We start from the raw sequence: 12,375 nt of genomic DNA on the forward strand, positions 1-12,375 counted from the left end.
AAGAGCCTGATGTGGGGCTCGATCCCATAACGCCAGGATCACGCCCTGAGCCGAAGGCAGACGCTTAACCGCTGTGCCACCCAGGCGCCCCAACACGCTAGACTTTAAAGACAGCATGGGAAAAAAAAGAATGTGAAACATCGCAGTCATTTTTATATTGATTACATGTTGAAACTTTATTTTGTATATATTAAGTTAAAAAACATATTAAAATTATGCCTTTTTTTTTTTACTTTTCTTAATGTGATTACAGGAAAATTTAAAAGGACATATGTGGCTCATATTTTGGATCACATGGTATTTCTATTGTTCAGTGCTGATCTAGAGTAATGCCCACACGACCCTCAGCGCCCTGCTTTCTTGTCATCATAGCACTTTATCACTCTTAAAGTAGATTCTGAACTATTTACCAAGTACTGGAATTACATTACACAAGTCAGTTCTGAAGTGTTTACTAGTATACTGTAAGCTCCAAGGGTCTTGTCGGCCAACTTTACTCTAAACCAGTGTCTGGCACATGGTCGAGTTGAAAACACGCTTTATGGGGGCGCCTGGGTGGCACAGCGGTTAAGCGTCTGCCTTCGGCTCAGGGCGTGATCCCGGCGTTATGGGATCGAGCCCCACATCAGGCTCCTCCGCTATGAGCCTGCTTCTTCCTCTCCCACTCCCCCTGCTTGTGTTCCCTCTCTCGCTGGCTGTCTCTATCTCTGTCGAATAAATAAATAAAATCTTTAAAAAAAAAAAAAAAAGAAAACACGCTTTATGAAATGAATAGATGGAAGAATAAAGGAATGAATGTTTCCCTGAGGGCTCCCCCTGTCAATTACAGCTCAACCACACTGAGTATTCACTAGGTTAGTGAGCTGGACTGGGTCCCCCTAGAGGGAGAGAAGGGGCAGTCATACAAAAGAAACAGAACTTGCTCACTGGCCATTTCTTCATTATATTTTGTGGTTTTCTTTATGAAATCGTAATCAGAAATGAAAGACAATTTGGTTCATCTGGTAAGAATGACGAACACACCTAAGACAGATCTAGGATTTGCCAATGATTAGGCAGCTAATGACTTAGTAGCTCAGGTGATTGACTGGGATCAAAAAGTCTAACTGACCTTCTGCTTAGCAAACAATCATTACAGCAATCAAGAAACTGGAGGTACTTCGTCGGGCTAGAAGTCACCACTAATTGCTGGCCTCTGAGTCTCATAACTGCCATCAAATGGTTAACAGTGATACAATTAAACTTCATAGTTGACAACCCCATTAAGATGAATGGGAAAGTTCACACTCCACTCACTACTATTATTCTTAGATTTGCCTGTCTGAACACTCAAAGACTTTGTACAGACCAAGTCAAAACGGACTTATACTTCACTCACTGAATTGGCTCAATCCTGTATAAAACTTCAAGAGTCTGGGCTTAAGCAATCATCGTGCTCTATTAGTTGTGTGAAAAATTGTACTTTTCCCTCCTTGACATTTTAGAATAGAGAATTCTATATTCAAAGAACGGAGAAAGTATGTCTTTTTCAACTCACTTGCCAATGGTTCAAGTTGTATCCTGGCCAATGATTTCAAAAGGCTTTAGGCCAATTTTTAACCCCTTTCTGTTCCTGTTTCTGGATTTTGGATACCCCTCCCCGCCCACCCCAAGAAATAATTTAGTTTCCATGAGAAAAAGAGAAGGGCTTCATTTTCATGCATACACTACCATAACTGTGCCTTTCCTAAGACACAAATTACTACAAAAAAATTAAAAACTTATCATCCAGCATGAATATATAAATAACAAAGCCTTTCTGGGATTCTCTACTGGTCTTTGTCAAAAGCCTGGAAAATGTGAACCTAATTAATATTTCAATATTCTTTTCCAGATAACACAAATGTTCAGTTATTTGGAAATGCCTGGCTTATTAACTAAATTTTTCAGTTTTAATAAATTTTCATTATTATGGGGACATGACCTGATAAAGGACAACTCTGTCTATCTACCTTATACCTAAATGCCTGTAAGTTGCCCCCGCTCTCTCCATTCATCTTTTCTTTTTAACCATGAATTCTCACCTCATCCCACAAACATACTCATTCTCATCCTTGTTCTCATTCTTTCCCTCCACTGGAATTTTTTCTTTTCCCACTTGTTTCTCTAAGCCCTAACTGCCATTGGATCCCTGTTCAATGCCTTCCTCCTTCCTGAAATTTGTACATAGTAATTGACTTCTATTTGAATGACAAAGAACATGCATAGTTTATTTCACTTATTTACTACCTTTCATCCTTCCTGTCTTCCATCCTTCTCCTTCCATGCATTTAAAAATCATCCATTGGGTGCACCTGGGTGACTCAGTTGATCAAGCCTCCTACTCTTGATTTTGGCTCAGGTCATGATCACAGGGTCCTGAGATGGAGTCCCTGGTAGGGCTTCATGCTCAGTGCAGTCTGCTTGAGATGCTCTCCCTCTCTCTCTCTGCCCCTCCCCTCCCCCTCTCTCAAATAAATAAATAAATCTTTAAAACACACACACACACACACACACACACACACACACACACACACACACACGTATTGCTCTTCTATTATGCACCAAAACCCAAAGAGTAAGTAAAGCAGACCTGGGTCCTGTTCTCATAAATCTCCTCTAGGGAAAGAGACAGATATGAATCTGTTTATCTTGTCTCTATAGGTATCTCACAAGCCCCTTGAAGGCAGGAACCACTTTTCCTGTTGTAGGGCAAAGGAGATGCCCAGGAATGCCTCTTCATTGACTGCTGTCCCCCAAGTGAATTTGATATTTATGTTCATAACTGACTTGGTGTATTTGCCTCTAGGACTCTGACTCAGGTTTTCAGTGACTAGTTGCCCACCATCTCCCAATCAGGGTCCAAAACCTTTTGCGGCAGGGGATATAAAGAAAGTGAAGGACTTTTAGCCTGTCCTGAAGAAGCTGCCAAGATGGCGCCCATATCTAGAGATTTGTAAGTCAAGCCATTGCTCACACTTCAGTTTTGGCGATTCTTCCCTCTTGCAAGGGTGGCCTCTGCTGTAGATTAGTTCCTTCAACCAACAGTGTTGACTTCACTCCTGTGCAGACCAGTCCTGAGGCCTGATTCAGGAACTCTTATATGGGTTGCTTTATCTGCCTGTGATAAAACCCAGTTAACAAACATGTGAATGTATCCTTAAAAGATCATTTCCTAATAAGTTTCTCTCTTCAAAATGACTCCAAATAGATAAAGTATCAAGTTGCTCCTAGTACCCATAAATGTGAGTTGATTTCCCAAAACTCAAATAATAGACGATTTTAAAATAAGGTCCCAAAAGGCACTGGGGCAACTTTATTGACTTTTTGCATTTACTTCCTTCATAATCTCTGAAATCAAACCAACAGACACAATCTGAGACTTAAACCATAGAAACGAATAAAGAGTAAGTTAAGATTGTCAATGACGAATGTCCTTTGCACAGTAATCTGCGTTGGGTAAACGGGTCTCCCTTGGAACACTGTCGACTGTGCATTTGCCGGTTGAAGATGCATCTGTTCCTTTAAACTGTAATTTTCCTAGAGCAGAGACCAATGGAGAACACGTTCGTATTACCGCAATTAGCACTAAATTTTACCTTCCTAGAAGTTGGTCAACCCCAAGACTAAATAATAAACCTCAACATCATGAGAACCATCGCTATAAATTCTAAGTCACCTTCTGGTAAAAAAACTTCTCTCTCTCTGAGGCTTTTTGGATCTCACTTCCCAACCAAAGGAATAGGAGGAGTGCAGTGTATGAGGCTGGAGAAAAACTCTGTATTTCAAATGTGTTTTGCTTATTTTACCATAAACCCACTTGACTTAAGTCATCTATATGCAATGCAGTATGAAGTTAAGAAAGAGAAAGAAGAAAGAAAGAAAAAAGAAAAAAGAAAAAAGAAAGGAAGAAAGAAAGAGCCCTGAAAATACCAGTAGAGTAACCAAAGAAGGAAAATGACATTTGAGTTAAATTTCCACCTTCTCTGGAATTTGTTACTGAGGGCAGCTCCCCGCCCCCCAGTGAGGGGGAGGGGTTAGCAGCCAGCTTCATTAGCCATAATAATAATTACACACACTTTCAAAGAGGCTTTTATCCCCAAGGCTTGAAGTGCTCTATAAACATTAATTAATTGAAGCTCGGGGTAGTCCAGTGCCATTATGTCTTTTGTAAAGAAGCATAAACAGACATGCGGGAAGTTAAGTGGTTTCCACTAGGCTCAGTTCACCCTGTCACTGCTTGGCTGGGAACAAAATTGGGCCTGAATGACAGCCTCCAATCCCGGGCACAGGCACTGGGGGCTGGGAGGGAGAGAAGGAAGGCGGGAATTCTGTCAAGTGGGGGAAAGTAAGAGATGGCTACATTTTAACCAAAGTAACGGGCAAAGAGCCCCGCACAGATGGTAAAAGGGACATGGGCAGGGAGAAGATAACTCTGCCCCCCCTCACCTGTTTTTTTCAAGGCAGGATTTCTCAAGCTTTAACTGGAGACAACTTGCCTAGGCCACTTTGCTAAACTATGGGCCCTGATTGAGCACCCTGGTGAGGCCTGAGGGTCTTCACTTCTAAACAAGGTCTCAGGTGACGCTGAAGGAGGCTGCTGGCCATGGATCATATTGTGTCATAATTGCCTGTGTCATTTTTTCATTGTGAATCTTTTTCTTTATCCAGTTCTGTACCACTGGGTTTGTTTTTCAATGCCCATGTCTTATGTTTTATTTTTTCCTTTTAAACTTACGGTCTGATATCTGTAGGGAGAAACGCACAGGCTTTAAGTGCTTGGTTCTGTGAATTCTAACAAAAGCGTACACTTGGCTAATTCACACCCCTATCAAGATAGAGATCATTGCCATCACCCCAGAAAGTGCCCAGCCCCCATTTGGTGTAGCAAGGTCCTAAGATATATCTGTACAAGGTCACAATAAGAACAAAGTCTTCATTAACTTTGAAAATGAGTGGCACACTACTTTCTTAAGCCTTTTAAGTTCAGAAAATGGAGTCATCATCAACCCCACTCATTTCACTGTGACCTTCTTTGGAATTTGGAGGCAGGGCTGCAAACACATTATGCTGCAAACACATCAGGCTGGAATCTAGGTCACCTGCCCTTTGATCCCAACCTAGAAAGACTGCCAGGCCTTTGAGCAGGTCTGCCTTGGCTCTTTCTACCAAATGCACAAAGGAATTTCACCTCATGATATTTATTATTCAATATTAGTATTTTTAGTGTTTCTCAGCCTTTCCTTAAAGAGGAAACGCCAAGTTTTTTAAGGTTTTTTTAGAGAGGAAGCACTAGGCGAAGACAAATTTGCACTGTTTGAGCAAGGGAGAGAACATGGTTAATCTGATAAGAAACAAACCATGGGATTGCGTTTCAACAATTCTAAACCACAGAGATGAAAAGGAAGACGTTTAATCAGTCATTCAAAGTTTTCTTTTTTCCTACATGAAGATAAACATCTGGACATTTGGAAACATTTGGGTGATTAACTCATTTTTTTTTTCAGTTTTTCATCATAAACTAATTGAGCAACTTTTACTGAGGGCAGGGTTATCTATAAAGCATGCTGTTAGGTTCCTTGGGGATATGGAGTTGTATGGGCTCTGGAAAAGTTTATAGTCTTCTTTACAATCACATTCAGCAAGGTAAGAGCCTTTAGGAAGGCAGAAGAGAGGAGGAGGGAGGTTGAATAAAGGGCATATCCATCCAGGAAAAGCAGTGGAAATCTCGTGAGGGAATGGCCTTTGAGATGAGACCCCAAGGACAACAGGTGACAGAGGGGCAGTGGGTATGTATGGCAGGCAAAAAGAAACAGACCAGTAAAGGCAGAAAAGTGGGAAGAAATACGTGAGAGTGTTGGCACACAAATGTTTTGTTATCCTGTCAAAAGACAAAAAGGAAAATGAGTGTTATTTTCTTTTTTTTTTAAGATTTTTATTTATTTGAGAGTGAGAGAGAGAGAGAACAAGTCAGGGGGAGGGGTAGAGGAAGAGGGAGAAGCAGACTCCCCACTGAGCAGGGAGCCCAACATGGGGTTCGATCCCAGGACCTCAGGACCCCAGGATCATGACCTGAGCCGAAGGCAGACGCTTAACCAACTGAGCCACCCAGGCACCCATGAGTGCTATTTTCATTTGAAACTGGTAGTTAGAGCAAAAGTAACTCTGGGCTTAAAGATTATCTTCATGCATCTTTCATTCATTAAATGTAACCGAGTGCCCACTGTGTATCTGGCACTGTGCTAGGCTTTGGGCACTCTCGGATGAAACAAGACAAACCCAGGTCTTGAGCTCTTGAAGCTCCCTGTCTCATTGGGGAACCAGCCAAAAGATGAGCAAGTAAACAAATACTACACATTTACAAATGATGCAAAAATGCAATAAATGAAAGAGATACAGACCTATATGAGGACAAATATAAGAGGAGGGACCTATTTTATATAGTATGACCAAAGAAGACCTCTCCGAGGAGGTGACACTTCAGCCCAAATCTGAAGGACAAAAAGCAGCTAGGCTTGGGGAACAGGGCACCATGGGGATGGTCCAGACAGCAGGGCCATTGTGTAAAGACCCTGACACACAGAAAAAAATGGACGTGTTCCAGGCACTGTCAGAGGAACAATGAGAAGACAAAGTGGGGCAAACAGACAAAGACCAGATCCTGCAGATTCTTATGGGCCGTGGCAAGGAATTTGCATCTTATTCTAAGTGCAATGCACAACCCTGGGTAGGTTCTCAGATGGGAGTGACATGACCTGACTTTCAAAGATTATTCCTATGACTAAATCCTAGAGGTCTACTAGGTGGCACAGTGCCTATAGTTAGTAATATTGTATCGTAGACTTCCAAATTTGCTAAAAGCCTCGATCACAAGAGTGTTCTTTTTTTTTAAGATTTTATTTATTTATTTGACAGAGACAGCCAGCGAGAGAGGGAACACAAGCATGGGGAGTGGGAGAGGAAGAAGCAGGCTCCTAGCGGAGGAGCCTGATGTGGGGCTTGATCCCAGAACTCCGGGATCACGCCCTGAGCCAAAGGCAGACGCTTAACGACTGCGCCACCCAGGCACCCCCACAAGAGTGTTCTTATCACAAAAATGATAATAATCGTAACAGTAAAAAGAGAACGGGAGGAGACCTCTGGAGGCGATGGGTATGTTTACGGCATAGATTATGCTAATGGGTTCACAAATGTATAGTTATCTCCGAACTCATGAAGTTGAATACATTACATATGTACAGCTTTTTGTACGCCAATCATGTCTCAGAAAAGCAATTTTTTTAAGAGTGGAAAAATGTAAAGTTAATGTATTCTGAAAAAAATAATCATCCCTACTGCTGTGTGGAGAAAGAGATTGAAAGACAAGAGTAAGAATGAGAAGGTCAAGGTTGTTGGAGGGGCCTTGGGGCTCCGGGGGTGACAGCTTGGTGAACTTCAAATGTATTTGGGGGGTTGAGAGCCAGCAGTAGCATAAACTGCCCCTCCTAGGCTCTACCAAAAGTGACCTATCTAAATGTTTATGTGCAAAGAAAGAAAATGAGAAGACGAATTACATGCAGTTTTCACTCCGAGTGATCAGAAATCTCACAAATACGGGTTCAGTTTTCTCTGATGTAATGACCCGTGAAAACTTCAACGTGAAGAAAAATTGCGGACGAAGCAGTAAAAAATTGTAAGTTTTGTTCAATGATAAAGTTTGGAAGACATCCATCCCTCCTAATCTCCGCCACCCCCACCTCCTAGCTGAGCAGTCAGAGGCGTGCTGATAAATGCTTAGTGGCTTGGGGGGGGAGTGTTGGGGAGTGGGGGGAGTCCTGATGTGTAGCATTTGCTGGTTTCTTTTTTTTTTTTTTAAGATTTTATTTATTTATGTGACAGAGAGACAGCCAGCAACAGAGGGAACACAGCAGGGGAGTGGGAGAGGAAGAAGCAGGCTCCCAGCGGAGGAGCCCGATGTGGGACTCGATCCCGAAACGCCGGGATCACGCCCCGAGCGGAAGGCAGACACTTAATGACTGCGCTACCCAGGCGCCCCATCTGTGGTATAAATATTCACTTCATGGCTGATTTCAATCTACCAACATTAAGTACCATCACTGAACACAGAGTTGGAAGGAGATGTGTAAAAACACAGCATTATAGTTTTCCCACCATATAGCTATGAAAGATATGAATAAATTCAAGAGCAGAGGTCATCGTAAAATGGAAAATAAGGAGGAAATGTTAAGTTTTGAGTATTACCTTGCTTTTAGTATAATTTATTTAATTGCACATTTAGGTAATTTAATTCTTAATAATGGTCATGTTTAAAAGCAGCTCACCACTGGGTGTTATATGCAAATAATGAATCAAGGAACATTGCATCAAAAACTGGGGATGGACTGCATGGTGACTGATATAACAAAATAAAAATTATTTAAAAAAAAATAAATAAAAGCAGCTCACAAAATTCCTGGAAATTTCACATTCAGCTCTTACAAGTCTGTCTGTCTGTCTCCAGCACACCGCTGACGGGTCCCTGTAGCACAGGATAAGTGTTGGTGATGGGAGTTGATCGAGCGGCACTGGCCTCCCTGAGCTAATGAGTATATCTCTCCTATCATTCAAATTCTAGAAAAGGTCTCCCTTACCAGAATTCTCATTAATAAGTAGTTGCTAAGCATTAGCTACCTGCTCAATAACTGGGTGCTAGGGGCTGGGGAATAGAGGTAACATACTCTGAAAGTTACCGTGCACCAGTCATGTCCTAGATTCTTTATTAACTCAATGAATACTAGTATTAGCCCTGTTTTATAAGAAATATTGGAGCACAGAGAGTGGGCAGGTTGACAAGATAATGATTTGCACCCTTTCTCTAAAGTTAAAGATAAATATGGAAAAATGAAGTAAAATCTCTCCTTCAGCAATCTCATGAAGATCGTGTGACTAGGCGTCTTCTTCATCTGCAAATACTCATCCTAATATCCACAGATCAAGCTTTCACAACTTGTTCAGATGCTGGAAATGTGTTTTGTGTTTTTAACCGCCTCAGTGAGCTTGAGATAACGGCCTATTTTAATAAGATGAGCCTGTATGGATAAAAAAGAGAATTAGGTTAAATGATAGTGTAAAAACACAATTCCTTGACTCAGTTAACATGGTCAATACTTGCATTTTTAATTAGCAGTGATTTATCATACATTTTTTATAGCCACTGACTATTTCTCTTCATGCCGCCGTTTGTAGAGATCTAAATCACAAAAATAATTTATATGCCTATAAAAAACATGAGCTCTGTTAAATGGAAAACAAAGAAAGTAATTTGTACTATCCAACCAACTTTTTAAACTTCAGAGGAGGGCTGGGGGCTTCAGACTAAGAAATGCAAAACCTGCAAGGCTAAGCTCACCTTTTAAAACAATTTCTGACCCAACTCTTTAAATCCATTTTGAAACCACAATACATGTGCCTCTCGGAGGGAAATAACTGTTTATCCAAGTGCTTGTCACATTGGCTCACACCAAAAACAGCTTTGCAAAATCATTTCGCATAAAACTTCATAACGCCGTAAGACTTCTCAGAATCCTCATGAATATAATAACTCGAATAATATTATTCAAGCATGTATACGTTTAAAGACAGACTTAATCAGTCTTCTGAGTACTGATTGGTTTTGGATTTCTATAGTTTTATTTTAATTTTGAGACGCCTCAGTTCCAAGTCTCAAACAACCTAATTGGTTTCACAACAGACTTCCCCGCCTTTGAAGGAAACAGGGTGACAGAGACTCCCCTCAGCTCGCTGAGTTGTCCTGCCTGTCTGGGCCACTTTGAGTCAATTACTTTACATCTACAGCTCACAATTTTCCCTGCCATTTCCAGGATCCCTTGTTGGAGTTTTCAAGGGCCCAGTTTGCCCACCTTTGTAATAGAATTCTTCCCCTGGGCATGGAAATATTGCTGGAGCCTCCTTTAATACAAAAAGATGCTTATTCCGCGGGGGGGAAAGTGCGGGGGGAAATACCTGTTTAATCGGGGTGCGTATTTTCTTCCCAGTTGAATTAACTCCACTCTGGATTTAGCATGAGGTAGCTGGCAGTTTAAGGGCTCTAAAACAGACCAGGGCCCAGGGTGTCAGTTTAGAAAGCAGTGGGGGTACCTTCACCCCTCAGGGCCACCTCCACCAGCCCTTTCTGACCGGAAGGAGGAACAGACAGATTGTGGTGAAAACGGAAGGCAGAGTGTAGGCGTTGGCCACCATGCACAGAGACACTGCACCCCACCAGGCCGGGCCTCCCCTCCAAGAGGGAGCTCACAGGTGAACCTCAATGGGCCCCTATACTGTCTCTTGCCAAAAAGCACCAAAAAGCATTTTCTTGGGAAAGGCTGTTACTGAACTCCAGAAACAAATCTGGTTAAATGGCTCCTCTGCTTAAGACCCTTTGCTGGCCTTCCATCTTTCTTGGGACAAATTCAAACCTCTGTGTAGGGATCTGGCCCATGCCCACCTCTCTAAGAGCCCCCTCCCCCACCCCCACAGACACACACACACCAATCACCCCCTTGCTGCAGCCATACAGGCTTCATTTCTACACCTTGGACACATCAAGCCCTCTGCCACCTCCAGGGGTGTTTAAAGTGGAGACTCTCTCGCCTGAGACTCTGCTCCAGCACGTCCCTCCTGACATTGTGGTCGCTGCTCAGAGACCACCTCCTCAGAGATGTCTTCCCTCAAGTTCTCTGCCGTGTCCCACAGGGGAGGAAATGAGAGGAAAAGGGAAGGAGCCAAGAGAGGGGGTGTGGGTGGGTAAGGAGGGGCTCAGTCCCTCTGAAGCCCTGCTGAGAGACTGTAGAACAGGCTTCAAAGGAAGGAAATGGGAGTATTTGCCCATCAGCTCCTGTGTGTGTGCTGGGGGAGGGCAGCTCAGGGCACTCATCGCTGCAGGCAGACAGGCAGGACGTGCGCTTGTGGCCAGAGAAGAGCCTCAAGCAGAGTCACAGGTGAGCAAAGAGGGAAGTCCTCGGCATCTATCAGTGGTGCCGAGGCAACAGGGGATGTCGCCACTGTGGACGACAAGCTATTGCGTAATCCTGAGGGGGCTAAAGAGTTGCACAGCATTCCTGAGCTCGGGCCAGTCTGAGACTTGGGCATCTTGGATCTGAGCCCCAGCTCTTGCTCTAACTCACTGTGCACACCTGGGTGACACCGTCCCTTGCTGTTTCTTTGACTATTAAATGAATGGATCATAGCACTGTTTCCAAAGTATGGCATATGGATCACAGGTGGTACAGAGATAAGCTTGGGCAATAAATGGATGGATATATTCTAATTTTAAGGGTGAAACATTTTTTTATTAGATCAGGTAACTCTAACTGCTAAAACCAATATGTCCTGAATTCTCGGTAGTTTAACACAGTAAGCATTGATTTTTCACACATGGACAGTCCAGTGTGGGCTGGTGGAGTGGCAGGGACGGTGAAAGGAAGTGGGGATAGGCCTCTGATCTATAAGATAATTTAAAAATCAGGGTTCCTTCTCTCAACTGAGTCTGCCATTTTCAAGGAACCTGGAGTCCTGAACTATGTTCTTCGCATCTAGCCAGTAGACAAGGAAAGAGAGAGGGGGATAGATAGGACAGGAGATTTCAGGAACCAGGTCTAGAAATGAATAAATCATTACCACTGATTCTGATCATTCTTGATCTACCCAGTCTGCACCAGAATGTGGTCACCTGGTCCCACCTAGCTTGGAAAGGTAATCCTTCCCTGTGCCCGGGAAGATGGCAAATGAGGCTTGGTGATGGACACATAGAATGATCACTACCACAGATGTACGTGCATAGAGATATACAGATAGAGATACGGAGTTCGATAGGAAACATGTAACAACACACCAGACTTTTGATTTCACGGATATTATTGCTTGAATATGGGTGGGTGGAAATATTGATCTAAATGACTGATTTGAAATTAAATCAAAGGAAGATTGGGTTAATAGTGGAGGAGATACGTAGATGTGGCAAATTACAAATGTAGGATAGGAAGGTCTTCCAACTATACACTTTCATGGAGAATTTGCTCCTGTTTTATGTGGATAAATGTGAACCTGAGTCATAGATGGATCAGCTCATTTCCCTTTTAGAATTTTAGAATCAGTTAACTAATTCCACAATAATGCTGCGAATCCCCCTGAAACTCAGTAGCTTAAAATGATAATCATTTATTCCCCTGTCTGCAGAGGGGGTGGGGTTGGATGACCTCATTTGGGCCCCATTGGCCTTGGCTGCAGGCTGCCAACTGGCTCTTGGTCTGCTCCAAACATCTCTTATCTTCCTTAGCACCAAAGCTGCCCCAGGAGAGAAGCACAAAACATGAGAAG

Source organism: Ursus americanus, chromosome 22 (genome assembly GCF_024610735.1).
Source record: "Ursus americanus isolate L20-20 chromosome 22, mUrsAme1.1.p, whole genome shotgun sequence".
NCBI lineage: Eukaryota > Metazoa > Chordata > Mammalia > Carnivora > Ursidae > Ursus > Ursus americanus.